The sequence below is a fragment of the Sus scrofa genome, chromosome 13 (genome assembly GCF_054392235.1).
Source record: "Sus scrofa isolate SSC_HxYL_T2T_F1_AM1 chromosome 13, Sscrofa_HxYL_maternal_Yorkshire_Landrace_v2.0, whole genome shotgun sequence".
NCBI lineage: Eukaryota > Metazoa > Chordata > Mammalia > Artiodactyla > Suidae > Sus > Sus scrofa.
Genome location: NC_139395.1, coordinates 127,650,946 through 127,671,098, shown reverse-complemented (window position 1 = coordinate 127,671,098; position 20,153 = coordinate 127,650,946). Strand labels below are relative to the sequence as shown.

General features: G+C 35.3%; 1 protein-coding gene across 45 annotated transcripts in view; it reads right to left on the bottom strand.

Moving 5' to 3' along the window:
* The window catches only part of NAALADL2 (N-acetylated alpha-linked acidic dipeptidase like 2), a 1,339,033-nt gene that overhangs the window by 1,237,802 nt on the left and 81,078 nt on the right, over window positions 1-20,153 (bottom strand). For all 45 annotated transcript variants that reach the window (XM_084990315.1, XM_084990322.1, XM_084990307.1 and 42 more), the window contains one exon: window positions 11,682-11,744. The gene's annotated coding sequence lies outside the window, so the exon portion shown is untranslated. The remainder of the gene's footprint in view (window positions 1-11,681; window positions 11,745-20,153) is intronic.

Genomic DNA, 20,153 nt, shown 5'->3' with positions numbered 1-20,153 from the left:
GAAGATGTCAAAATTAGAAAAATCTGTGTCATTTAATTTGCCATATTTCATAAATGAATTTGTGCTAAAGATGTTTCTTGCCTCTGACCTTAAGCATTATTTTTACATTGCTGTTAAATAGTAGCAATTTGTCAAAATTTCACTATATTCATACAAAATACCAGCCAGTGTGTTTTATAATTTTATTTTTAATAGTGTGAGCAAGGTTTTAGCACTTGGACACTTAATAAATGTGTGTACAGTGATTACAAGAAAAAATACACAAGAACACAGAATTTATTGCCCACCCTTACAAGAATTAATTATTTAATCTGTCCAAATTATCTGTGCTTTAAATTTAAAAATACATGTTTTAAAATATTCATTTAAAAATTTTGGTCATTAAAATTGTATCCAAAGAACTGGCAATGCCACTTACATAATTTCTATTCTAGAATTCAGTAAAGCTGAAGTTCACAAAAGTATAAGTATCAGTCAGCCCTCCATATCTGTAAGATGCCCACAGATAAGGAGAGCAAAGGTACTGTGCCATTTTATATAAAGGACATCAGCATCTGCGAATTTTGGAATCTTCAAGGGGTCCTGGATCCCGAGGATACTGAGGGATGACTGTAATATTTATATCTCACCCATTTCACTCCATTTCAACATCATGCATACATTGATTCTTATTTTCTAAAGGTTTTGATAGACAGTGCAAAGAGAGCCCAGGTGTTTAAAACCACCACAATTAGTAAATAAATTACATAAAATGACTGTTTACCTAGAAAAATGTCTCAAAGCTAGACTAGGATTAATTACAGGAAATCAGGGTGATTTTTCCCCTTAGTTTTTATTCATAAACTCCAGTTATACACCTTTAACTTTTTTCATATATAACTTTTGTCACCAGGAAAGGTTTCACAGATTTTTATGAAATATTTCAGAAACAAATTTCAATTTGTGTATGTATCCTATTTAGGGTTGCACTGTAAATAAAACTGCACAATTTAAAGTGTACATTAGTGATTTAAATAAACCATATTTACGACAATCCAATGATAAGGGTTTAAGGTATAAGATATGGGATAATGGAGTTAGGAAACAGAAGAAATGGGGCAATAAAGATAATAGGAATTAGCAGCTTTTTATCAGGAAATTTTTAATAACAGCCTAGGCGGTAAAGAGCCCATCTCTGTCCTATTAGTAGTGACCCCCAATTGTTACATGATGGCAGGGAAGAAACAACAAACCCTTAGCTTCACTTACTCTCAATAGCAAAGCGACTAAGTTTTTCTGTTTCCCTTTAAGCATTTTTAAAGACTACATATTTTTATTACTGAAGTAATACATAATTATTTTAAGAAATTTGGAAATTAGAGAATAGTATCAATGAGAAAATTTAAATTGCCTATAATGCCAGAAACTAGAGACAAATACATTTTGCAATTTGGTATATTTTCTTCCAGTCTTTTTTCTTTGCAAATGTACATGGATTTAACCTACTTTGCACAGCACTGTCAGTACAATTTGGCACTCTGTTTTTACACTTAACATACCAGCTATTTCCATATTTTAAATCCCTTTTAAAAAATACATTTATTTAACATTGTTAAGCCAATTATACTCCAATTTTAAACAAACAAACAAGCATGTTTAAGGTCTTCATAATACTCCACCATATGGCTTTACCATAATTTATTTAAAAGTCCTGCCATCGTACGAATTTCAGTTGTTTCTTTTCCTTTTTTTCTTTTTTTTTAAATGGTTGTATACCAGGCATGTGGAAGTTTCTGGGTCAGGGATTGAATCTGCCAAATCCTTTTAACACACTATGCCAGGCCTAGAATCAAACCTGCACCTCCATAGTGACCCAAGCAATCATAGTCAGATTCTTAATCCTTTGCATCACAGCAGGACCATCTGTTTAAAATTTTAAGTTTGCATACATAATAGTGAGCATCATAATTTTGAAGATTTACCTATAACTTTATTTACACCTCTGCTTTCCTCCTGTAAGAGAGATTTCTAAAATGAGTTGTTTAGGTCAGAGGTATCAACTTTTTAAAGGCTATTGATATATATTACCAAATTCTTTTCTTAAAATATTGGTCATGTTTTTATTCAATTATGCAGTTTGTGAAGGTGATTCCTTTTCCATTTCTAGATTTATGTTTCAAGAATAAGGTGACATCAGTGAAGTACAAACTGGGGAAATATTTTAATTCTTTTGTAGTTTACTAGTCCAGCATTCAGTTTAAATGCTATAAACTGAAAAGCTTCAAGAAGGCATTTCAAAATGTATTTACACTTAAGTTACCTTTAATCTGCATTTTAAAGAGCTATGATTATTTTCACAAAATTTTACTGTAACACCACTTGACTCAGAAATGTAGCTCTAGGAATTCCCGTTGTGGCACGGTGGAAACGAATCCAACTAGGAACCATGAGGTTGTGGGGTCGACCCCTGGGCTCGCTCAGTGGGTTAGGGATCTGGATTTGCTGTGGCTGTTGTGTAGGCTGGCAACTGTAACTCTGATTCGACCCCTAGCCTGGGAACATCCATATGCTGTGGGTGCGGCCCTAAAAAGACAAAAAAAAAAAGGAAGAAGAAGAAGAAAGAAATGTATCTCTAGAGGGAAAAAATAAAATTAGATATGATATCTTAGAAGGAGTGCTAGATTTTGATTCACAAAGACCTAATGAGACATGATATAACCTTAGAAAATAACTTCACCCCATTTAACTGTTTCTTCAACACTAAAATGGGAGAAATATCTACTTTTCTGGGTTGTTGTAAAACTTATTACATATATAAAAATGTGTATATATATATATATGTATATATATATATATGTAAAATCAGGTACTGAAAATAAAAAGTGTTGCTCATCATCACTCTCTAATGAAGATCACCAGAAGCCAAATGCTACCTAAGCATATAGTTATCAGCTTTTAGCGTTTATTCTTAAAATAGACACCTAAGGATTATTAGATATGTAAGGAATGCCTCAAACACACAAACAGCACAAAAAAACAAAAATGAAAACAAAACGAAAAACAGAGAGAGAGAGAGAAACAGGAGGAAACAGACTGCAGAGTGAGAAATACTGTAACAAAATACAATTAGCATAGTGTACCATAAAACAAGAACAGGATACTATAAAATAGGAACTATCACAGAATAAGCGTTCCTAAAAATTAGGGAAATAATAATAAAAGATAAAATCAAGGAAAAAAAGGAAAAAAGAAATGAAAAGTAACGGGAAAAAAGAAAACAGAAAATTAATCTAGGATAGCCAGTATTTTTTTCAATAACAGTTGCCAAAATAAAGAGCAAATAAAAACATAGTAATAGAGTAATAACAAGAAAATTACCAAACCAAAAATTCAATTTGAAAAGATGCACAGATGCCCAATAAAGAGATTACAATATATCCTAAGAAAAGGACAGATCATTAGAATGGCCTCTGACTTCTCAACAGAAATACTACAAGAAAATAGAGGTGTCAGACTTCTCAGAGGAAGTGGCCTATGCTCACCCAAACTATCAATTAAGCACCAATTTACAATAAAGACATATCAAGTTTGTAGGAGACAAAAAGACTTCTCCGAGCACCCTTTCTTAGAAAGCCATTGGAGGCGGAAATTAGATGCAGCTAACACAGGATCTTAATACAAAAAGCAGGAAACATCTCAGAATAACTGTTGTACCAGTTCTAGAAACAGGAGTTACAACTGATGCAGGAGGATGAAGGGATACAAAAGGAATATCTCTAGGTCAGAACCAAAAACATTTAATGTAGCCAACAGATTATTTTATGAGTTTTATCTGAATCTGTTCCCTTCTTAATTCCCAACCTTTCTCTCTCTCCCAATCAAGCTCAAGTGTTTATTTTGTTGACACGTCAGAAGAACACTCCCTGGTTTATTTTAAGCTCCTTGGTTCTTCTCATATCCTAAGATGAGGAATGAGTTCATTGTTCATTACTTGGGTCTCTGTCTTATAATAATGAAGCCATTAAAAGCCACACTTTTCTGAGAACAACAACAAAAAAAATGAAACCAAACAAAAAAACCTCATTTAAAAATATTATTATTAATAGTCATTTAACAGATCTTTTATAGAACATTTGGGAACAAATAGCAAAAGATATACAGAAAATAAGCAAACAAAAAAGGAAAATGTTAATGTTTAAAAATATCTGAGACAGGAAGGAAAAATTACATGTCCTGGTTCAGTAGTAAATGATATTCACTTATTACTACATATGTAAAAGCAATTCCATGAACAATTGTGATGTAACTTTGTAATTTTTTTAAAGGAAGGACATTTTGTACAGCCGAGTGTGAGATCTTAGAAAAATTAATTCCTAACCAACAAAGCAAGAAGTCAATAAATAGTACCAACTAGTTATAAATCGAGAAATAACTATATATGCATAGAGCTATCAGAAGAAAAAACAGAATGGTTAAAAATAGTTTTCTCTCAGGAGCAGGCAAGGAAAAAATGCTAGAAGTTTGCTACTTTAAAATTTTAAGCCTATATAATATTTAAGCTATATTTAGATAATACTTATACAAAATGATGATTAGTTTATTTGAATAACTTAATAAAAAGCACACTAAATTTGTGTTCTTTAAAAAAGGAAAGTGGGAAAGAGAGGACAGGAAAAAAAAAAAGGGTGAAGGAAGTAAAAAGAAAGAACGAAGGATCAGATAAAAGATAAACTATATAGAGGGTAGACTATAAAACACCTTAGAAAGTAGCTTTCTTCAAATGTTTTTCATTAAATGTAAAAGAGGTAATCAAAGTAATTTAATCTGATTGCTAATTACTGTCTCTGGAACGTGTTAATTGTTGTACTATATTTGTAAATAAGACGTAAATATCAATAAAATTACTTACACTGTATTTCTTCATTCACGCCCCAATCGACACCCTAATTCAGCCTAATCTTCTTGTCCACAACTCTTTCTCACCAACCATCCTGCCTCTAATCCTGCCTTAGGTTCATTTCACAGAAGACCCTATCTTTGCAAGGGCGACCTCAGCTCAAAGATGTACAGTAGTCCTTTGCCTCTGCGTAACATGCTGTGCCTGGCTTTGAAGACCCTGACTCTGCTTTCTTCTGTTCACATCCAATAACTCCCCAGAATACATCCTCTGTGCCATTCTAACACCTCCTTCCACACTGCCATTGTCCCTGACATTAACCGTTAAAACACTGCATTTATGGTTCATGCTACTTTGTCACCCCCATCCCCACCCACAAGAAAAGTTTTCCACGTACTTCTTTCATCTACCTAAATTCTGTCTCTCACAGTCCAGCTCAAACCATATTGCCTCTAAAGACCACCTCTGAAAATTCTACAGCACATAGATTTAACCCTTTTCTAATGAGTCTCACAAATATTTTCACCCTATAAATAGCATCTATTTAAATACGTTCCTATTCTCTATTTCTGTATTATACGTTCACTGCTTATTTTGTTTTCCTATAATTGCAAACAGTTCCATAGTAGGAAACATACTGAACTCCTCCATATTCTTTAATAATTAAAATCATAAATGGAACCCACCAATGCTTTTTGATTGTTTAAAAATATGTATTTTATAGCACTCAGTGCATTTTTACATACATGTCATGTACCCATGATATGATGAGTGGCTGATTGATTAATAAACTGTAAATGTACTAAATAAACATATTGTACTTTTACAACAACAAATCCCTTGGCTAATAACTTTTATGTTACTTAACCATTGTCTTTCATCTTTCTGACCAGAATCTGCTTAGCCATATTGTCACACATTTTAATTTTCTAATTAAAAAAAATCAGTATATAATATTTTTACAAAAGATGATTCAGATATATGGTGATCAAAAATAATCTGTTACCAGAATTCACCACTAAATTCTCTTCATAATAGGTGTCTCACTTCATTCTCAATTAAAATTAAGTGGATTTAAAATTAAATGGAATGTGGATTATGGCATAATTGCTATTGAGAGGAAAAAGCTTCTGAAAAGTTTTCTTTTACATTCATGTTACCCAAGTATTACTATTTTTAGGATTAAACATCCAGTAAAAATTGGGAGTTAAAGAAGAGTAATATGAGGAGTTCCCTAGTGGTCTAGTTGTTGGTACTTGGTGCTTTCACTGCTTCGACCTGGGTTCACTCTCTGGTCTGGGAGGGAGATTCCACATCAAGCTGCTGTACATCATGGCCCAAAAATAAATAAATAAAATAAAAAATGAAAATATAAAATAAAATCTACTACTTTAAAAAAAAGAAGTAGAGTGATATGGTAAGAGAAAGAAACAAGAGAAAAACTTTGGTTCTCCTGAGTGCAAAATCTTACTTAGAATAGAAACACTACTATGTATCCTCCTGCCAAAAGTGTATTCCCCCTCCCCTTTTTTTTACGCTTTTTAAGGCCACACTCTTGGCATATGGAACTTCCCAGGCTAGGGCTCAAATCAGAGCCACAGCTGCTGGCCTACACCACAGCCAGAGCAACACCAGATCCAAGCTGTGTCTGCAACCCACACTACAGCTTATATCAACACTGGATCATTAACCCACTGAAAGAGGCCAGGGATCAAACCGATATCCTCTTGGATACTAGTCAAGTTTACAAGCTGCTGAGCCACAACAGGAACTTCTATATTCCACTTATGAAGGATGCTTTAATTCTCCCCTTCCATCTCTATAAACTAAAAGGTATATAAATGGGCTGCTGCTACAAAGAAAAAATTCTATCAAGTTTTCTATAGAAAATTTCAAAATACCTATCATTAAGAAAACCCATGTGTAAAGCCCCTGGTCTCCAGGCAACAGGCTGGCATAAAGCACACTGTATTGCTCAAGAAAGGCTATGTCTTAATGCAAAACAACTGCTTTTGTCTCAGTCCCTGGACATTTGCAGAGCTACATTAAAGAAAAAGAGAAGTCAAATTGGGTATGTTAGCAAGAACAGACATTCAATAAACAGTAACAGAATAGAGGAGATTTACACACCTTTGTTCAGACAATTAAAAACAAAGGTTTTGGTCAGCAAGCCAGGTTCAGATGCTGAGTGTAAAATTCACATGCGTTCTTCCTAGGATTATACTTGACTACTTAGCTTTCATAGAAAACTGTTTTTGTTTCTTCCTAGCAGTATACTTGACTACTTAGCTTTCATAGAAAACTGTTTTTGTTTCTTCCTAGCAGTATACTTGACTACTTAGCTTTCATAGAAAACTGTTTTTGTTTCACTTGCTCTGCAAGTTTTTTTTTTTCACAATTGCCTTTGGTAACTTAAGAAGAGAATTTGGCACAAAGAATTTGTTCAAATGGACATTAAAGCTGCCTGCCAAGGTAATGGTACAGAACAGGTGCTGTCTGAGTCAGAAGGTGGAAGCAAAAGAAGGAAACCAACAGACGGAAGAAGCACAGGAAGTGACCCCAAAACAAGGCAGCCAGTGCCTCATACTGTTCCCACCACCTGGCCCGGCCAGAGCTAGTCCTCTGCCAGTTGTCCAACTCGCAGTTGTTTACACATCCTACTGGCAGGCCTGCCTTTCTTTCTTTCTTCTAAATTGCTTTCTCTTACTAGAAGAAAGGCTATTTTGTGAACTTCTGATTCACTTTCCTACTCCAAATTTTAAAGGAGTTAGTGGTGTTTTTGATTTGTTTGAGCTCTTGTTATCATAAATAAAATAATCTTTTTTGTCTTATTTATTAGAAATTCCTATTTGCTGTTAAAGGTGGTATGTATGTATATGTGTGTGTATGTGTGTATGTGTGTGTGTATCAGTCAAGGATCTAGGGCTGATTTCTTTGGACTCTTATGCTAAAGTAAGTATCTCATTTTAATTATTAAAAATGCATATTTGCAGTTAAAGACAGAGGGTCATGTTTTTTGCTAAAAATATATTTTAGAAGGATTATGAGGACATTTAGAACACCCGTTCAGTTCAACTTTCATCTCCTCGTTAGTATTATTTCATCAGGATCAGGTTTAGAATGTGTGGCTGCTAAACTGAGATCAGATACCAAGAGTTAACCTTAGGTCAGGTGTTGACCTTGGAGATGTGTGGAAGCTAGTTTCTAAGCCAAATGTTTCTGAGATGAAGTCTTGGCACTTAGTGTGACTGTGTGTTAGGGAACCCTAGGCAGTCAATCAGTAAGGGAGGAAAAAAGTTTTTTTCCTCTACCCATTATAGGTTCATTGGCTAGGGACCTGTAAATTAGACTGGCAGTAGATTAACAAGAGGAAAACAAACAAATTCATTAACATGTGCATTGAGCATACACAAGACAACATTTGTAGATGCATAACTTAAAAGGGTTGGTTGGAATTTGGGGTCTATCTACCTAATTTTCTATGGAAGGAGAGGCGAGAAGGGGCACTTATGGAAAAAGCAAGTGACATTTTGGATAGATAAAAGTGATCTTGGAAGAATAGGTGGGGGATATGTCAGTTTTATGACCAAATTGGGGGAGGTGAGAGGATTATAGTTGCTTTGCAGAAGATTTGATGACTTTTGAGATCTTTGGGGAGGCTCTGCTTTTAAGCAGATAAAGTACTGCAGAAACTAAATTCATTTAGCTTTTACAATCACTCTGATGCTAAAGAGGCCTGTTTGGGACTGTCATATCCTGATCCTTTCTGAAATTTCCCAGGCCTACTACTCTCGTTTCTGCCTTTCACTAGACGTTGTTTAATTCGGCTATTCTTTTTTTTTTTTTCTCATTTCCTTCTTTTTAGGGCCCCACCTGTGACATATGGAAGTTCCCAGGCTAGAGATCTAATCAGAGCTACAGTGCCGGCCTACACCACAGCCACAGCCACAGCCACACCAGACCTGAGCTGCATCTGCAACCTACACCACACCTCACAGTGCCGCGAGATCCTTAACCCACTGAGCAAGGTCAGGGATTGAACCTGCAACCTCATGGTTCCTAGTCAGACTCATTTCTGCTGCACCACCATGGGAATGTCATAATTTGGCTATTTTTAACCTGTACTTTAGCCTAAAGCAAGCCAGAGAAGTGTCCGTTATCCCAAAACGTTAGAGAGCATTTCTTTGAGAACTGCCTCTTCTTCACTTTGCAAAATGTGAACATTTATTACCCTATGGGACAACAGGTGAGAGATTCTGTATGCAACTTGGCATCTTTGTTCATATTTTATTTATTGCTTAAATATTCTAGACAGGTTTTATCATTTAAAAGTTATTTTCATTTTGGAAAAAAAGTATTTCAAATGACCTACCAAAATTGCTGGGTTTATTGAAACTGCCAGTTTGTGTCTATCTTTAGGCCACTAAACAGACCTGAGAGCTGATATCCTACTCTGCAGTCTTGGGTGAGTGACTTAGTCCTGCCATAATTATATGTAGCCACTTCAAAAAAAAAATAACTCACAGGAATGCTCCACTGGTCTCAAGGACACTCTGACGGCAAAGTTACCATAAGACAGCACATCTTTTTTTTTTCTTTTTTAGGGCCATACCTGTAGCATATGGAGTTTCCAGGCTAGGGGTCGAATTGGAGCCATAGCTGCCATCCTACACCACAGCCACAGCAACACAGGAGGTGAGCTACATCTGTGACCTACACCACAGCTCACAGCAATGCTGGGTCCTTAACTCACTGAGCTAGGCCAGGAATCAAACGTGCATCCTGGATACTATTCATGTTCTTAACCTGCTGAGCCACAACAGGAACTCTAAGAGAGCACATCCTAAAGGAACAGGCCCAGAAAAGCTGGTCAAAGCAAAGTCTCTAGAATGGAGAACTTTATAATGGTAAGAAACATAGAATACACTTTTATAACTGAATCCATGGTGTCCACACTTTATAATAATATACACTATTAAAGTAATTTTGAGATTTGTAAACCATTGTATTTTTTTAAAGGTTCCTCATTAGTTTTTTTTTTTTAATCAAACAGGTGAACTTTATCTTCTTAATACATTATCTTATAATATATGATTAATGATAGTTATCATTTCATCTCTTTCCCATTACAAAATAAATCTTTTATAATGTATTTTGTCTATATATTTTTTTAGAGTTAAAATAAATAAAACTTGGATATATTGGTTATTTCTTCTTAGCTAAAAATAATTTTCTTTTCTTATTCTTAGTTTTCCCCAAACCCTTTTTAGGTTTTTAAAGAGAATTTATTGACATATTTTTTTTGCTTATATATTGACACATTATTTATTTTAAAAATTGTATTTCATATTGAATTTGATGGCATCCCCTTACTATGAATCTAGACTCTGCTATGTGCAAAGTACTGCAATAGATCCTGGGACAATAAGGTGCATTAGCCCAAGTCATTGCTTACACACACATTATATTCTAGGAAATATATTCTATTTATGTAGGTGTGAAGGAGGAAGAATGGCCTGCCTTTCTGGTTTTAAGATAGAAGAAGCTGGAGAATTTAATCAGCCTGATTGGAAGATAATGTTCAATACTGGATGAAGTCTTTCCAGTTTAACTGCCACTGCTCACAATTTTTTTCTCAATTCCTTGATATGGTTCAGAAGGACATTCAGTGATCTTCCCCTTCCTGAATTCTTTAGACACACCTCCCTATCTCAAACTCCCTCTTATACTTCAGACATCATACTACTTTGCAACACCAAAATGAAATATTCTTCCCTCTTTCACCACCATATCCCTCCTTGAGCATTCATCCCTAGCCTGGCTTAGAAGCCCACCTCATTTCACATTTTGTACACCATGCTTATTCCTGTTGTTTGTACTCATGATGTGATGCTGTCCTTGCCTATTTTTTTAACTGATTGCCACTAGACTGTAAGCTCTTGAGATTGATACATATTTTTCACCATCATCTCCTCAGTGTAAAGTAGCTCACAGTCAGTAAATATCCATTGTGTGAATGAGTGAATTGCTTCAACTTCTGTATTTTAAGAGAAACAGAATATTGCTTATTGGGCCATTCCATTATCTTTCAAGTAGAAAGCTAAATAATCTCAATGATAGCATAATATATAACTAATTATACTGATTAAAATCTCTTAAAGTATAATTATATGAAGATTTACTTTAATATCCACAATAAAAATAACTGCTAGCAATTTCTAATTAGTTGGTTTTTTTTTTCAAATCCACAATAACTTAGAATTCAAATACCACTGTGATACACTGTTATAAGCTATTCATATAATCGTGTAGATAACATATGGCTCAGAGTAACTCAGTACTCTTAACATGTTAGCAGTAGTGCCAACAGACTGGAATATGTGATGGTAATAACGAATGAGTATCAACAATGTTATATATAAATTATATGAGAGATGTATCTCTAAGATCTTATAAAAAAAAGAATGATAGAAATTTGGACACTTACTCAAAATATAGGAAAAGCATAACCACATGCCTTCTTTACAAGTAATATTGTTACTAGAATTATTATTACATTAAGCATGATAATAGCAAACCACTGTATTAAAGAAGAGACTGTGAATTATAGTCATATAACTCTGCAATGTTTCATAGGCATGGATTAATTCTAATGCCCCAAAATGTAAGTAAATGATATTGACATTGAAATGCTTTTTGACAAAAACAGCAGTTACAGAGAGAAAGAGGGTAGAGGGGGTTATATTCTCTAATTGTTCAAACAGTTTTACAAATATTTATAAAAGGTCACCAACAGTGGGCTTACCTGGGGTCAAATGAAAGAGGCCCTAAACCATCAAAAGCTATTTCCAATGTCCAGCTGGGAGATCTAAAACAGAAAGTAACAAAGACAGTCAGTGACAAAGCTGACACACAGTACTCTGGAAGGAGTGAAATCAATTGTGACATTTTTCATTTATTTGTAAATGCCTCTTCAGCAGTACACTCACTAAAAAAGACAGTTGCTTCTTACATTATAGGGGAGGTGATGGTAAAATAGAGGAATCCTGACAGTTGCTTTAATGAAATTCTGCATTAGGGCTATTCTAACACTTTCCCCCCAACAAGGCGATTGCCCTTCATCTTCAATATCATAACTCAGTAATTTGGAAAATGTTACCTCTGTAAAAACTAAACCAGTCAGTCCTTAATAGTCATTGCTCAGTTTATTTTCCTCTTATCTTTCAATTACAAGAAAACATTCTAAAGCAAGAATCTAAATAAATGTCAGCCTCACAGACCAATTACGTCTCTTATTGAGTATTGTTTTTATTAAAAACAGTAAAATGGAGTGTGACTGAACAACTCAAGACACACTCTCCAGCAACTCAATATCTGTTTGCAAATATCAGGGAATGCAATATAAGCTACATCCAAAAAGGCTTTACTTCCTATATTTTAATAAGTTCCTCTGGAAAAAGACATTTTTGTCAAGGTAGTTACATTAGTCTTTAAAATTTGAGCAACTCCAAATTAAGCTGTCTAAAAATTCCACTTCATTTATTTATTCAATGGTTCTTTGATCATTATGTTAAATACTTGATACAACTGCAAAGCAATTGGCCTAAAGCCACTTCTAAACAAACAAACAAACAAAAAAAATGTAAACTGTTCTGTGCAAAGAAAGTGCCATCTAATCCAGAGGTAGCCCAGCATCTATCACCAATTAGTCAACCCATAAGCATTTGCTGAACTGGAAAGCTGCACAAAATCAAATCTCTGGCATAGCAAAATGAAAAGAACATGCATTTTTGGCATTTTATGGCATTTTGAGTTCAGGTTCTAGATCCCAGAGAAAATAACTAATTAAAGGACCTCAGAGAGTAACGATCTCTCTCAGTTCCAATTTTCTTTTCTATAAAGCAGTTAGTACTATTTATTGCATGTGATTTCTGTGACGATTAAATAAATGTCAGGGCAGAAATAAAGCACCTACCACAGTTCCTGGTTCATAATATGTTGTTAATAAATGGTAGCTATTATAATTACAAAGCTTTACTTGGACCAAAACAAATGACATTTTTCTCAAAGACAAAAAGAACAATCAAAGCAACTCTAAGTAGAACAAGGAAACCTTGGTTGTCAGGATACTATTATCAGTGCTCCAGTTCTATGTCTTCCACTAACAGCCTCTTTGCAACTCAGTTCTCTCATTACAAAAGTGGGACTAATATTCCTGCCTTTACACAGAAGCCCATCTCTGCTTGGCTATGAAGGTTGTCTGGGTATTCAAGTACCCTAACATCATACATTCTTAGACAATATCCAATGACTATCATTTCCAGCTGGCAAATTAACTGCGGTCTAAGATTTTGTGTTGGTCCAGTCAGAATGGCCATTATCAAAAAGTCTACAAATAATAAATGCTAGAAAGGCTGTAGAGAAAAGGGGACCCTCCTACACTGTTTGTGGGAATGTAAATTGGTACAAGCACTATGGAAAACAGTATGGTGGTTCCCCAAAAAACTAAAAATAGAACTACCCCATGATCCAGCAATCCCACTCCTGGGCATATATCCTGAGAAAAACATAATTCAAAAAGATACATGAGGAGTTTCCGTTGTGGCTCAGTGGTTAGCGAATCTGTCTAGGAACCATGAGGTTGCCGGTTTGATCCCTGCCCTCGCTCAGTGGGTTAAGGATCTGGCGTTGCTGTGCAGATCCCACGTTGCTGTAGCTGTGGCTGTGGTGTAGGCCATTGGCTACAGCTCCAATTCGACCCTTAGACTGGGAACCTCCATATGCTGCGGATGCAGCCCTAAAAAGACAAAGATAAATAAATAAATAATAAAAATAAATAAATAAAATTTAGCAGACTTTATAAAAAAAAAAAAGATACATGCACTCCTATGTTCACTGCAATCCTATTTACAATAGCCAAGACATGGAAGCAACCTAAATGTCCAATGACAGATGAATGGATAAATAAGACGCAGTACATATACGCAATGGAATATTATTCAGCCATAAGAGAGAATGAAATAATTTCATTTGCAGCAACATAGATGGACCTAGAGATTATCATATTAAGTGAAGTCAGACAAAGACAAATATCATATGATATCACTTATATGTGGAATCTAATAAAAATGATATAAATGAACTTATTTACAAAGCAAAAACAGACTCACAGACTTCAAAAACAAACTTAAGGTTACCAAAGGGGATAGTCAGGAGTGGGGAAGGATGGACTGAGGGTTTGTGACTGGCATATGCACACTATTATATATGAACAATGAGAATCTGCTGTGTAGCACAGGGAGCTCTACTCAATATTCTGTGATAACCTATGTGAGAAAAGAATCTGAAAAAGAATGGTTATGTGTATATGTATAACTGAATTATTTTGTTGAACAGCAGAAATTTTCACAATATTGTAAATCAACTATACTTTAATAAAACTTTAAAAAAATGAAAGAAAAAAAAAATTTGTGTTGGTAAACTTACCCTGCTGGCCAAGGGTTAATTTTTAGGTACTGTTCAGTAGAGATGGAAAACTGGTTGAGCAGCTAAGTGTGTGCTAACTCATGAAGGTTTTTATCTCCTTATTCTATTCTCAGTTTACCTAGCACAGTGTTTCTCAAACTTGGCTATATATTAAAAGCACCAGGAGTATTTTTGTAAAACGCTAATATGTGCCACTCAGCAAAATTAAATCAAAATATTTTTTTAAAAGCTCTCTGGCAGAATGCCCACTGTGAGTCAGCAGGTTACTAACCCAACATAGTGTCCGTTAGGATGTGGGTTGGATCGTGGCCTTGCTCAGTTGATTAAGGATCTGGCATCATCTCCAGCTGCAGAATAGGTCGCAGATGTGGCTCAGATCTGGGGATCCAGTGTTTCTGTGGCTGTGGTATAGGCCTCAGGTTCAGCTCTGATTCCACTCCTAGCCTAGGAAATTCCATATGCTGCAGGTGCAGCCCTAAAAGAGAAAAAAATGGAAGAAAAAAAAAACCCAAACAAACAAAAACAAAACAAAATAAACAACCTCTCCAGGTAATTCTAATGTGCAGCTAGGGTTTAGAATGACTAGCTCAAAGCCTGATGCTGTTTCTCCGACAGACACTACCAGCTTCCTACCCAAATCACTGTTTCCTGTTTGCTAGGCAGAACCCTCATTCATCTTAAGTGTATATCTTTTTTCCCAAGCAACTTTGGGAGGATGACTTATGCCCAGGTTTAAGAAAAACCTGACAAACTCAGCCAGTCATAGTGAACCCATTTCCTCTGTCAGGGATTGATTTAAGGGTAACATGTTATCTATCTAGACAACAAGATGGGGGCGGGGGGAAGGTGTTCTTGGGGCTCCTTGCCAAGTTTTCCACTCTCCTAACAAAATGCTTTTTCTTCATGGTTGTATATGGATGTGATGCCTGTAACCACATTGGTCATCTTGAGAGCATGGAGGAAATTAACCTGAGGACACAGCTAACATCTTGAGAATGGCAGAGCAAAAGTGTAGAAACAGATTCTGTGGCAATGTCATTCAACTGCTAAATTCATTTGTGCTGCTTCTGAAATTTTTATGTAAAATTCAGGAAACATCAAGGCACTTTGATTTTACATAGCATCCCAAGCAATATTAAACAAGAAAAAAAGCTATATCCTAAGCCTAAGTTTAACTCAAAAATGTCTTTCATTGTTTACATCTTCAAATACTTCATGAACTAAACCAACAGGTGAAAAATCTCAATATGTCTTACAAACTAGTGACTTAGCTTTTTTAAAATGGCTTTGTAGTACTTATTTTTACTAAGAGACATTGAGTAATGTGTAATAGACATAAGAAATTTAATAGCAGATGCTACCAAATATTTTCCAGAAGTACTAATTTTTATATACACAATGTTCAATGTTAAAACATTTTCCTATGACATATATATAAATACATACATGTTTTCTTTTTAAAAATTGCTGCCAATCATTAAAAAATGAGTTTTTAATATCTAATCACAACAATCCCATCATTTCCCAAAAATTTTGTATTTCATTTTAATTTATTCTATGTATAGCTTGCATTTCTTGCAAACATTAGGTTTTATTATCAAATGTCCATACTATAATTTTTGGTTGCAAAATATCCGCTTTTACTAGAGCAGTAATTTCCTGACCCAGAGAATACTAGGGATACTTTGGATGGATGCTTTACTGTCAAGCACACAGTTGGAATGAGATTAAAGGGAATTTGTTCCAAGATCTACTGTGGTGGTGTAAAGTGGCACACACTGTAATCACAACATTAAAATTTGACACTTTAAGTCTGGTTACTTCCAAACTCTCTTAAATTCTTTTCTGTTGCTTTCTCTCTCCATCTCATCTGCAATTCCTGTATTATTTATTCAAAAATAAAAAATCACCAGCACTTTTGTGGGAAGAGGGGAAACTAGACTACCTTTGGCAGGTGGTATTTTCTAGATAAAGAAGACAGCATTATGCTTTAGGAGTCTTAGCTTTGGGAGCCAACAGAAATGACTGGACAGGAGGAAACAGGAAGGGGGGCTTGAGGAGTGCTCTGTGATGTGATCTCTTCCCACACAACCCACCAAATCTTCAGTTAACTTGTAAACTTACAACTGGCATGGTATGGTTAATGTGATGGATTTCTTGTGAAAGCTAATTGGCAATAAAGTTTGGTGCAGGACCAAGTGAGTGTAAAAGGCTGAAATTAAGTGGATTTGATCAAGAAGGAAAAGAGTCCTGGAAAAGGGGGCAGAAACTCTGAGAACACCCCCACACACACACACCCCGAATAGATCAGAGTGTGAAACAGGCACTCTAGCCAGTTTTCCAGTGGTTTGGGAAAGCTCAACAGAAATTTTTATTTCCCTCACTGTCCTCTGAGATCCTGAGAGCAATGCTGCCTTTTACTCTTTGAATCACAACAGAACTCAATACATGAATTTGATTCAGGTGGAAGAGTTTCTCTAAAAAGAGTCTTTGTCCCTGCTACTCCAAAATTTAGGCAAGCTCTATACACAACCTTCTTTTTCTATGCGACATATGAATAAGACTGACTTCTCTATAATACTAAGAACTTGGCAGAGCTGAAAATCTCATGGGTGATATTGGTTCGGGGTCAAATCTGTATCTCCCTATCTCTTCCTGCTTTGTAGAGGACCTAGCATGGCTCCCTCCACTCAAGCCATGCTCTTAACAGACTTCTGACAGGTACTACTAGTTAATAAGAGTAAGAAAGAGTCCCAGAAATGTAATATGTATTCCTGAACTTCATCTGGAGCTCCAAGTTACATTTCTCCTCTCTTTTTCTCTCTGCAAAAGATGAGAGTTTCTAATGTCATAGTAATGGATCTGCACTCTCTAAAATATTATAGATGCTGGTGTCTGTCTTCAATCCTCCCCCTACAAAGATAAGTACCTGACATCATCTCTGCAGGAACTTTCAAAGTAGAGGCTTAATAAATGTCAGATGCATTGAACTAAATGATAAATGAAGTACCTATTGTTTGCTCCGTTTTATTTATACTACAATTATCCTTAGATAATGAATTCATCTATCTTTTAGATCATTGAAGTACAACGATTATGATCGGATATTTTATTTTAGAAGCACAAAATCAACATTGGTTTTAAAAAAATTCTACAAATTTTTAAGGAGGAATTTAATATTCTGAAGTTTATTTCTGGAGGCAAGCCCTTATTTCTCATGAATTCCATTTCATTCATAGAAATATATGAGATGTCTTCAGAACCATTGGTATTTCAATTGTAAATATTAAGGAAAGTTGTATTACAATGCAGACAGGTAATCCTGAGGCCCGGCAGAGCAATAATGATTAACAACAGACTCTAGAGGGAGTATAAATTTTAATACTATCACTCATAAAAATCCATGTTTCAAAGGTTACACAACAGAATCAAGTTTACCAAAAAGCAAATAAATCATTTTGCTTTGGGGTTTCTTGTTTCATCTCTGATTTTTAAATAATCAGCATCATCTCCCCAGAGCAGGTAAACTGCTTACCTGCAAATGAACTACAGGAAATTCTAATATCCTTATAGAGAACTCTCACTGGATTCTGCTCTTAGTAAATTCCATTCCCTATGTTTATTCAATTTACTTTAAAAAGAGAAAGGAGACTTTAGGGAGGTGGCCTTTACATGGATTGTATTTGCTAATGGTAATGATGATGCACAGTCCTCTTCACAAGATCACCTAGGTTAGAGAATAATCCCACCACCACTCTGGCACTCATCAGGGCATTTTTTCAGAACTGATTCCAGTTCTAGACTCTAAGCTGAGAAAACCGGAATATCCATAAAATATGCAGAATGTCATGGAAAGGACTAAAAAGACTGGAACTAAATGAGTAAAAGTGAAAGAAAATGTAATGAAAATTGGTGAAGAGTGTTGAGAAACACACCATGCATATGAACACAGGGCCAGATAAACTCAAATACCAATAGAGTTTTAATGACACTAATGGAAATAAGCTAGATGATTTCATGATAGCTTGTTTTAATGCTCTTTAATACCCATAATTTTGTCTTTTTTTCAAGTCTCGTGAACTATAATATATAAGGCAGTATCCTTAACTTCAATTGTTTCAACAAATTAGTTAAGAGTTTCACAAAATAAGGTGATCATGAAAGAGGTGAATCAGTTTTCCCATTCAATATTTTTTAATACTCACATTTCCTACTAGGTTTGGGGTATTTTATATAAGGCTATTCCTATAATTGTAAGCATGCAGTGGGAGTTTATAATCTAAATGAAAAGGAAAAAGACTAATATGTGAAGCAGTAGCCATATGTAACCCATACCATCGATGCTCTTAGGAAAAGCTAGTGAGGAGAGGTAATCTTCCCTGCAGAGAAAATATGAAACACTAGGTTAAAATAAGCTCTCATGTGTGCATTTAGATCTGTATACTTCAAAGATTGGTAAACTTTTTTTCTGTCAAGGTCCAGATTATTTACAAATATTTTTGACTTTGCTAGATGTATGTTCTCTGTGGCAACTATTCAGGTTTGCTGTTGCAATGTGGAGCAACCATAGACAATATGTAAACAAATTTGCATGGCTGTGTATATTCCAATAAAACTTTACTCATGAAAACAGCTGGAGGGCCAAATGGGGTCTGGGGAACATAACTTGACAATCCCCTGTCTAGTTCATTCCTGAGAAGTTGTACATTAAATTTTCAATATGAAATAAAGCAAGAAAGGGACTGAGGCCAGGTGGAATTTTTGTAGCTACACCCTGAAATCTCAGAATATCAAAAGAACTTATATTTGAATATAACTTCAATAAAATAAGATGGATGTTTTTACTGACCTTTGTCCTACATTATCCATGCAAATTCCTCCTTCCATTAGGACGGATGCTTTAGAACCTATCAACTAGATAAAAACTCTTCCTAAGCTTCTTTTCATTGAATTTCTTTGGCAACTCAGAAAGATAAATTTGACATAACAGTTCATACATCAATTTTTGACAATTTAAAGCTTAATAACATTTTTAAATAAAAATCTATCACTCAGAAGTGCCCCCAATTCTCTGCATTTCCTAGAAACCCAAATGTTTCACTACATTATAAGTAGAACAGAACAAAATTATTAAAGAAATAAAATTAACCTGAAGCATCCTGATAACTTCCTCTTTTCACTCTTTCCTCCATTATGAAATACATCACGACACATTCAAAATTCTGAACAGAAAATACTAATTGTAATACGGCTCTTAATTTCAATGATAAAACACTAATAAAAATTTCAGTTACAAAATGCAATTGCTAAACACTAGATGGCTATGGGAAAATTTGACATACTAAAAGTTACTTCCTGAATATTGTTTCTGTTTAGATGAGTTATGAAAAGTGACAATGATTATAATCACAAATAATAGCTAATAGGAGTTCCCATCGTGGTTAGCATTCGTGAGGATGCAGGTTCGATCCCTGGCCTCATTCAGTGGGTTAGGGATCCAGCATTGCCGTGGCTGTGATGTAGGCCAGGGGCTGTACCTCTCCTTCGACCCCTAACCTGGGAACCTCCAAATGCCGCAGGTGTGACCCTAAAAAAAAAAGACAAATAATACCTAATAATTTTTTTTTTTTTTTGGTCTTTTTAGCTATTTCTTGGGCTGCTCCCGCAGCATATGGAGGTTCCCAGGCTAGGGGTTGAATCGGAGCTGCAGCCACCGGCCTACGCCAGAGCCACAGCAACGTGGGATCCGAGCCGCGTCTGCAACCTACACCACAGCTCACGGCAACGCCAG